The sequence below is a fragment of the Elephantulus edwardii genome, unplaced genomic scaffold, assembly GCF_000299155.1.
Source record: "Elephantulus edwardii isolate Elephantulus edwardi_28Jun2011 unplaced genomic scaffold, EleEdw1.0 scaffold00255, whole genome shotgun sequence".
Classification (NCBI taxonomy): Eukaryota; Metazoa; Chordata; class Mammalia; order Macroscelidea; family Macroscelididae; genus Elephantulus; species Elephantulus edwardii.
The window spans coordinates 2,936,143-2,945,062 of record NW_006400005.1 but is presented as its reverse complement, the minus strand read 5'-3'; the positions used below and the strand labels follow the sequence as shown (position 1 = coordinate 2,945,062).

General features: G+C 36.8%; 1 pseudogene; it reads right to left on the bottom strand.

The window, feature by feature from the left end:
- Positions 1 to 8,258: 8,258 nt before the first annotated feature.
- Positions 8,259 to 8,920, bottom strand: part of LOC102871452 — a 19,300-nt pseudogene continuing 18,638 nt past the window's right edge.

The following is an 8,920-nucleotide window of genomic DNA, read 5'->3' as shown; positions in this document are numbered from 1 at the left end:
GCAGAAATCCCTTCTAACCCGACTATTATACTGCTAGAAATGATACCCCAAGGAAAATAGTACTGAGTCATGAACAGAGTATGTATATCTCTGTTCATAGCAGTATTATTCACAATATAAAGAAAATGGAAACTGCTCAAATTCCCATCAACAAATGAATGTTTGAGATAGTGTGGTACATCCACACAATGGAATACTATGTAGCACTCAGAAGCAATGATTTTGTAAAATATCTTTTGATTTCCTGACAGCTCGTGCCAGGAGTGTTGATTTTTGGACCCAAGCAAATGAAATTGTTAACAACCCTAATCTCTTCTTCTTCTATAACAATGCTGTGACTCAGCCTAATGGTAAAATCTATGTTTTCTTGATGTTGAGATGCAATTCATAATAAAAATTTCAGTCCTTGACCTTCTACAGCAAACGCATCAAGTCCTGCTCTGTTTTGGCAAGCAAAGTTGTATCATCCTCGTAACACAGGTTATTGATGAGTCTACCTTCAATCTTGACATCACATTCTTCTTCATAGAGTCCAGCTTCACGCATGATCTGTTCTGAAAATAGATTGAAAAGGTATGGAGACAGGATTCATCCCAGATGCACTCCTTTCTTGATTTTGAACTATGCAGTGTTTTCTTACTCTGTTCATACGATTGCTTCCTGGTCTAAGTATAGGTTTTGTATGAGCATAATCAAGTTCTCTGAGGTTCTCAGAAAATGTTAGCCATAATTTTTTTTGATCCACACAATGGTACTCATAGAAAAAAAGTATATGAATTATTGTATGAAACAGTGTAAATGAAAGATTGTATAAAATACAATGCACATGAATGAAACACAGTATGTACGGATTACTGTCTGCAAAACAGTAATTAAATATTTCTGTCATCACAGGAGACTAGAGCGAGGGCTACATGGTGGAGGGGACCTGGGGGAGGGTTTGTAAAACAATGAAAGAATCTTTTCTTTTACTTTTCCATAATTTTTGGACTCATGTACTTATAACTTGTTAGTCAAATTTGTGTCTTCTAGGTTGCAACACCCCCATGATACATCTTCAAGGATATGAACATGTACGGCCAAGCCCAATCAATAAGAGTGCATCTAAATTCCAAAATCAATCTCCATAATAGTCTATGTGTTTCCTACTGCCAAAGGGGCCCTTTAGAGTAGTGAGAGAAGATCTTCACCCTGAAACCCACAGTGTCCCTTTTCAGCAGGAAGTAGCTAAGAGAATACGCCATCCCCTTTTCCTTATGACTCAGGGTGAAGTCTCTCTCAGGGAGGAGTGATAGGGAATGGCAAAGGACACACTGACAAAGAAGATTAATCAGAACTGGCTTTGACAAGCACTGTGGCATTTGGACAAGAACAAACTGGGAGGAGGGTAGAGAGAATAGTGCAACAAGGAATGAATGGAAACCCAAAATCTCTGTAAATGTTTATGAAAATTAATAAAATATAGAAAAAAAAACAGTAATTAAAAAACATAAAAAGCTGGGTTCTATAGCCAACTCACCTATTAAGGACAGATTATCTAATGCTAATTTCATGTTTTATAACAAAATAAGTGATGATTGGATGGAGGTATATAGCCAAGTGCTTTAATGCATATTCTCTGCAAGACTTTCTTTTCTTTTTAAATGTTTCTTTTTTAATCAGCTTGTAAACCTAGGTCGGTTAAAATTATACAGTACTCATAGTTTTCAAGAGCACTTTTATACTGCTAACACAAAACATAACACTAAATAGACACATAACTTTTCCTACTTATCAAAAGTTCAAATTCTCTGCTCTCCAGTAATTTCCAACTCATATCAACCATCCATCAAGTTTCTGAAGCTGTGGATAGTAATTGTAAGAAACGTCCATCATTTATTCTCTGAGTTGCTGGTGTATTCTAACCAAAAGAGATACACAGCATTTAGATTAACAGCACAACTCCCTGCAGACCCACCACCAGGTTTCCCTTTTATTATCCATAAATAAAATTGTTTCCTTTGTAGCACTGGGAGGATATTTTTCCTCACAACACAGTACGGTTTCCATTAAAATTACATTTAAATTTAAGAACTTGTTTGCTTGTTTTATTTTCAAAATGTTGAGCTTACTTTAAGTGAAACAACTAATAGAAACTAATTATTTGTAAGTATTATGGATCTTGGTAGAGCATTTCTATTTAACTTTATTCAAAATAACAAATCATTCTTAAGACATTATTATTCTGATATTAACAGTCTGAAGAATATTATTATTCTCAATTACCCATTTAGGGACTATTGCTTTCCCACATTTCTCTAAACATAATCCATGTCACTGTGATACACATACTCTGATAGTTCACATATCTGACTCAAGTATCTTATTCTTTGCACCTCAAATTAAAACCCTGGAAGAAATTAAAGTTATTTTCAGTCAGTTACTAACCTAAAGATTGGCAAGTTGAATCTACCCAGTAGCATTACAGAAGAAAATCAGGCTTCTATGAAGAGTCAGTCAAAAACACCCTATGAAACATTTCTATAGCACAAGGAGTCAAGATTAGTGTAAATGGATCCCATAGAATTGGTAAGGTGACACAATAAGTAAAAATTAATTGTATCTGCATTAGAAAAACAACAGTACTGATGCCCTCTATAACAACACCATCTTTTTCTTCTTTTCCTTTCCTTTCATTAAATTTACTAAGTTTCATTTGTTGAAACCCTCAGTTCTTTGAATATTTCTTTCCATCAGTCCCTTGTGGTGACTTTGCTTGTTACATTCACCGCTTAAATACAATAATCAAACCATTTCAATCAATTTTCATATGGATCCAAAGGCTTGCCAACTTATGCTTCTGGTCTGCCTGTTCTATGACCTCACAGCCCTGTAGAAGTCATTAAATATGCCACCATTTTCCCTTCTAAAAGAAGACTTGAGATGCCTTCTAAAGATTAAGTACAATAAAAATACCAGAACTTTTCAGATTGGAGTTTGTTCAATTACATGATTTCTAGTATCACTTAAGTCTCTTTCTCTTTACTATTCTTTTATATTGGTTTACTTGCAAAGTTGTTATGAGTCCTTTTTCTTATATATAGCTTTGAATTTCTTGTCTTTGGAAATGTCACTTTTCCGCTTCCTACCAGTCTCTCAAACTCTCTGCCTCACTTTAACTCTTCTTTTCCCTCATCTCTTTGGTAAAGGACTTTACCACCTCTGTTCCTGTCTTACATAACTCAATTTCATAAAAGCCATTTCTGTTTAAAACTAATCCCTCTCAACCAGTGCCGGTTTCTGCAAACATCCAGTCATCAGTTATTTTCATTTTTTTTTTCTAAACACATGTCTTTTCTTCTTCTAGTAACAGGTTCTGTTTGCTCATTCCTTCAGAGCTATTGTTAAAGTTTCTGATCTCTACTTTTAATGCTGTTCTATACCTTTCTAAGGAACTCTGATGGTTGGTGTAGTCCATGGCATGTGGCACTGCTAACCAAAAGTCCTGTGTCTTCCATAGTTTCAATCTGCCAGTATTTCCTTGTGAGAAAAATGGGCAGTCTCCTCCCCTTAAGATGTACAGCCCTGGGAGTGTGTTACAGGGTTACCATGAGTCAGAATTTACTTGATGACAGTGGGTTTAAATTTGAATATACTTTCCTAACTTTTTTATGTATATTGCCTTTGCAACCAGATATAGAAACATATCAGTGTAACAAGTATAATGCAAAACTCTCTCCTTCATAGACAAACTTCTTGGAAGTATATTGCCAGTCAACACTCACTATTTCTAATTTCCTGCCTATAATTTGTAGTCCCAAACTATGACGTCTCTACCGTACTGTGCCATATCATTGCTTACAAAAGTTATCAGCTATTAATAAGAATTATAATAAGACCTTTCATTCCTTATTGTTACTTGCTCTTCCCAAGCCATGGGTCAGTTTATGACTCTTGATTTCTATCCTCTATATGCTACATGGCCCCCCTGGGTGTCACCTCTATATCTACAGAGATAAAATTATACCAGAAACACAATACAAATGACATGAGCCCCTAAACCAGATTGTCAGCTCTTCACAAGAGTCTGAAATTCTGAAGATTTTTTTTTATTTTGAAAAGATTGTTGTTGTTCTTGTTGTTGTTGTTGTGTGCCGTCAAGTCTCCTGCAACTCCTATCAACCCTATTTACAGCAGCTCTGAAGCCTGCCCCATCCAGAGCCAGTCTCATTGACTCTGACACATCTACCCTAAGTGCCTTAGTTACTGTATCAATCCATCTCATCCAAGGTCTTTCTCTCCTGCTCTGTCCCTCCACCACCTTTCCACGTATGATGTCCTTTTCCAGGATCAGCCTCTCCTGGCCATATGTGCAAAGTACGTGAGATGAGGCTCCAAAATCTCAACCTCCACAGAGAAATTTGTTTTTACCCTCTCCAAGACAGACATATTTGTTTTCTTGGAAGTCCATGGGATGTTCAAGACTCTTCAGCAACACAAGGCAAAGGCATCCATTCTTCTTCCATCATCCTTAGTCATTGTCCAGCTCTCTAATCCATAACAAGCAATTGCAAAGACCATGGTACCTTAGTCTCTAGACTGACATTATTGTTTCTCAGTACTCTGGAAACATCCATGACAGCAGATTTACCTAGTACAATTAATCTTTTGATTTCCTAATTACTGGTTCCAAGACTGTTGATTGTGGAGCTGAGCAAGCTGGAATTATTAACAATCTCAAGCTGTTCTCCATCCATCATGGTACTGCCAATTGTCTCAGTGATGAGAATCTTTGTCTTCTTGATGCTGAGTTTCAATCCATATTAAAGATTACAGTCCTTGACCTTCTGCAGCAAGTGCTTCAGGTCCTCCTCAGTTTCAGCAAGCAAGCTTGTGTCATCTGCATAATGTAGGTTGTTGATGAGTCTTCCTGCAATCCTGATGCCACATTCCTCTTCATAAATCCCAGCCTCCTAAATGATCTGTTTTGCATCTAGATTGAAAAGATATGAAGACAAGAAGCATCCCAAATGCATTCTCTTTCTGATTTTGACCATGTAGTATTTCTCTTTTCTGTGGAATTCAAAAGGTTAAGAACAGAACTAATTTTTGTCCCTGTCCAGCCTTCTCTTCCTTATTTGTTTTCAGTAATGGTGACAATGGATGGATGCTTCAAACCACTCTACAAGAGTCACCATATTTTATTTTATTTGTTTTTCCATACTCAATAATTTTACCATATCCAATCATGCTATCTGACTAACAAATACCCATATATTCTACATAGTGGTTTGGTGTTCTTTTATATATAAACTGTAATGTTTTAGGATAGATCAATGGTTTTCTACCACTTTTTGGTGGTAAGTTGATAATCACTTTTACAGCAAGTCACCAATAGTTCCAAATAGGTAGGGATTTTAATAAAACCCTTATTCCACAGCAAAACACAATGGAAATGGACTGGATAATATTATACTAAGTGAAATAACTCTGTACAATAAGGACAAATACTGTCAAGACCAATTTTTTTTTAGGATGTGTATGAGGATCCAAGGAGGGGGAGCAGAAGGGTAAGAATGGGTTGGGGGACGGTGATGATAGAGTTGCAAAATTTGATGGGTGGAGGGAGGAGTGAGTAAAGGAAATTGGAAACTTCTGGTGTGAAAAACTAGCAAGCAAACTTTGTAAGTAAACCAGTATAAAATAAAAATTTCATTTAAAAAAAAATTGGAAATTTTTTTCCTCTCTGTTCTTATTATGCAATACTTCACCATTTATGGTAGGAATTCTAGCCTATTACTTTTAATCTGGAGAATCATTTATGTTCTTCTCTAATTAGTGTGCTGTGTCCTTCCCTGTGGTGAAAATTCTCATTCACCTCTTCTGACACCAGCACCTCCTTTCCTTATATTCCTATGGCAAATTATATTTACATATGTAAATGTTTTCAACAATGAAGTGTAATATTAGTTTATATCTACCAACTTATCAATAGAATCTCCTTTGTGGTCTAGGTTTTTAGGGAAGGATGGGTCAAAACACAGCGTGAGTAGGTAGGCACCATGAATGCCATGAGAGAGAAGATGTCAGAACACAGAAAACTCTGAGTGATGTTGGGGAATAAGAGTACAATGTTCATTCTCTCAAGTAGTCTCCAGGATGAGACACACCTGGCATGAAAGTATATCATGGCATCCCAAATTGGAATAAAATAAGAGAATCACAATACTATCATTAGAATTGGAAAGTGATGGTCCCTCAGTTGGAGCAGCCAAATTAACAGCACAGGTAAGAAGGCAAAAACAGATAATCTCTGTCCATAGAGATGGCAAGAATACAAGAACCTGTGAGGTTAGTATGAGAGACGTAAAGTGAACTATGGTAATAGCTTGATGCTAAGTTTTCAAAGGCAGTAAATTGCACTGGAAAGATTGCCACCTTTCTCCCACACAGCAGTATATGGATTCCAGGGGCATGCCTTTGGGACATATCAGAGACACAGTGGAGGATAATCAAAAGGAGTTTTGACTGAGACACACTGATTTAGCTCCTGGACGCCAGAACTTTACTGCTGCCTAGTTAGTTTCAGATGATCACAGAAGTGATTAAAGATGTACATAACCTCCACGTGATTTTTACAACTGGTAACAATGGCTGTTTGGACTCTAGAACTTTGAGTTTAAAGGCTGTGAGTGATTGGTCAAGAAAACTGACACAATAAATGAATCAGTCCCAGGATGTGTCAATATGCTCATGTTACTGAGAAGATGAGGAATGAAACATGGTGAACTAATTAAGCTATAAATTGGCAAGCCCTGAAATTTTAGATAAACTTTTAAAATTTTCCATACTTAACCACTCTTTCTTTTTTTTTATTTCAGAGTTTTATTGTATTGCACTAAAGGAACAGGAGGATGGTTATACAGTATTCTCTCAATCAACTTTGGAAAACATCAGCATCATAATTCCATTTAAATTCTTTTTCCCAGTATAACATATGAAAACAGTCTTTCCACAAGCAAAAAATGGAATGGGGAAACATTTATAAAAATCAGAAGTAATTTTTTAAAGTAACTCATCAGATTCCTTAGTCTACTCTTGGAAACAGGATATTTCTGGATAGAATCCCTTCATTTGGTGGCTTTTACATATACTTAACTGTATCGGTTCGTCTGTGTGTCATTCTAAGAGATCACCAAAATATAGATCATGCCGTTTGTGTAGTAAAAAAATGCTAGGAGACAAAAAGCTAATTTACACCATTCTTCTTTCTGACAATATGCTAGAATATCTGCATTCATGATGATGGTGGTACTTGCAAATTCTTAAGAGTACTTTGACCATCAGACTACAACAGTATAAGAGATTTCTTTTTGTGTATGATTTCTTAATAAATAATGTCTTACAAATAAAAACACATTTAAAATAACTTTAAATGTATCCTTCACAAGTAGTAAGTGTATTTTTCTATCATGTTCACGTACGCTTAAGAATTAAAACAAGTATATTACTCTGATGGAATTATGAGGAATCTCTCATTCATGCAATATAGAGGGATAATATTCAAGTCAAATGGGGGGAATCCCATTATTCTTGTTTTGTAAAGGTGTCTATATAGCATCATGCACATGAAAGACTTTGGAAGCAGGAGTGGCATCCACTTTCTAAACAACATGTCTCTGAAAACTCTATGAACTTTGATAAATGTCGGTAGTTGTAGACAGGCTTCAGGCCATTTGTTCATAGGGTCGCTATGAATCATGCTCGACTCGAAGGCAAACAACAACATAATAGACAAGGAGACCCATAAAGTTCTCCATCAGTCAGATAAACATTTTCATTTCATCAAAAGCACCTGCTATCTACAGCTATTCTATAATTAGATGGCATGTCAGTAAAATCAAATGAACCCTATAAGTAGGTATAAGCAAAAGCTACCAATGGACTAAGGTCAGTCAGTAACTAATGCAGTCATTCAAAGGATATGGCTGTTCCTTAAGGAGTGCAAATTCAAACCTGTCAACACCGGAGGTAATCATTTTATGTCAATGTACGCATAATTCCATTTAAATTCTTTTTCCCAATATAACATATGAAAACAGTCTTTCCACAAGCAAAAAATGAAATGTGGAAACATTTTAAAAAATCAGAAGTCATTTTTTAAAGTAACTGATCAGATTCCTTAGTCTACTCTTAGAAACAGGATATTTCTGGATAGAATCCCTTCATTTGGTGGCTTTTACATATACTTAACTGTATCAGTTCGTCTGTGTGTCATTTTAAGAGATCACCAAAATATAGATCATGCCGTTTGGGTAGTAAAAAAATGCTAGGAGATAAAAAGCTAATTTACACCATCCTTCTTTCTGACAATATGCTAGAATATCTGCATTCATGATGGTGGTGGGTCATAGAGTCCTGGTCCACTCATCACGGGTCTACTCCTATACCTCCAAATACAGTAAGTCAAGAGGGGCATGTTGGGGCCTAGTGTAAGCCATTCGGCTGCACAGAGGAACATAACACAGAAGAACGCATGGATGAGGTACTCAGGAAGCACGCGAGGATTCAGGGTATTACACTGATCTATAGGATTCTTGTTATCGGTGTTCAGTTCATCAAATGCTATAATGTGTCAGATGGCGAAAAAGATAGGCGTGGCCGTGAGCAGCAGCGCCAGCATGTAGCAGAAGGTCGCGAACGTGAACGCTATGGCCTAGGAGGAGGAGCGGTGAGCAGGACTGGTGGAAACAGAGAAAGGCTCAAGGCCCACTCCTTAACACCATTCACTTCCCCGGGCCACAACAGCAACCACTGCCCAGTGGCGCCAGGACCAGGCCACCACGCCTGTGTACTCCATAGTTAACCACTCTTAAACACTGCACTATTGTTGTTGTTATGTGCCGTCAATTTGCTTGCGAATCATAGCGACCTTATGTGC